This window comes from Capsella rubella, unplaced genomic scaffold, assembly GCF_000375325.1.
Source record: "Capsella rubella cultivar Monte Gargano unplaced genomic scaffold, Caprub1_0 scaffold_101, whole genome shotgun sequence".
Taxonomy (NCBI): Eukaryota; Viridiplantae; Streptophyta; class Magnoliopsida; order Brassicales; family Brassicaceae; genus Capsella; species Capsella rubella.
The window spans coordinates 8,521-9,307 of record NW_006238827.1 but is presented as its reverse complement, the minus strand read 5'-3'; positions in this window follow the sequence as shown (position 1 = coordinate 9,307).

The following is a 787-nucleotide window of genomic DNA, read 5'->3' as shown; positions in this document are numbered from 1 at the left end:
CTGAGTTATCGATAACGGCTGAGTTATCAAATGTCGTTACGGCTGACTTATGTTTCAGAGACATAACTCAGTCGTAATTGGCTGACTTAACGGAAAACTCAACCATGTTACGGCTGACTTATTGACAAAAGATTTATTGCTAATATAGCCTCCAGTTACGGCTGACTTATTTTACGTTACGGCTGACTTATTGACGTTACGGCTGAATTTGGCATCTTAAAAAACATTTTAGTAATTAGTTAAATATTTTTCATGTTGTGGCTGACTTAATTTGTGTTGATGGCTGATTTATCGTTGGCTGAGTTACAAAGTTGTTTGGTGGCTGACTTACGACTTCAAATTCACAATTCCACGTCAGCATAAACGAGGGAAATACGAAAGGTCCCGCATTAGCTCGTGTTTTTTCTTACACTCTGTTCTTCATTTTATGTTCTTCACTTCACTTCTGTTTTTCATTTTCACTTCTGTTCTTCATTTTCACTTCTGTTCTTCACTTCTTTTCTGCATTTTCACTTCTGTTCTTCATTTTCGTTGATGGATCATCCGGTTCCAGTGATTGTTGTGTCTGGTAACTGGGCAAAGAAACAAAAATATGTATTTAACACTGACGATAGAGGTTGTAGAATTGTGCAAATAGATGCGGAAACAACGCACGAGAAACTAGTGAAATTGGTTCTTGATGACTACGGACTGCATCAACGCGACCTTTCGTCTTCTTTAATATAATAACTCAGCCGTAACATAACTCAGCATACGGAATATATTCATTTTATGTTACTGATAACTC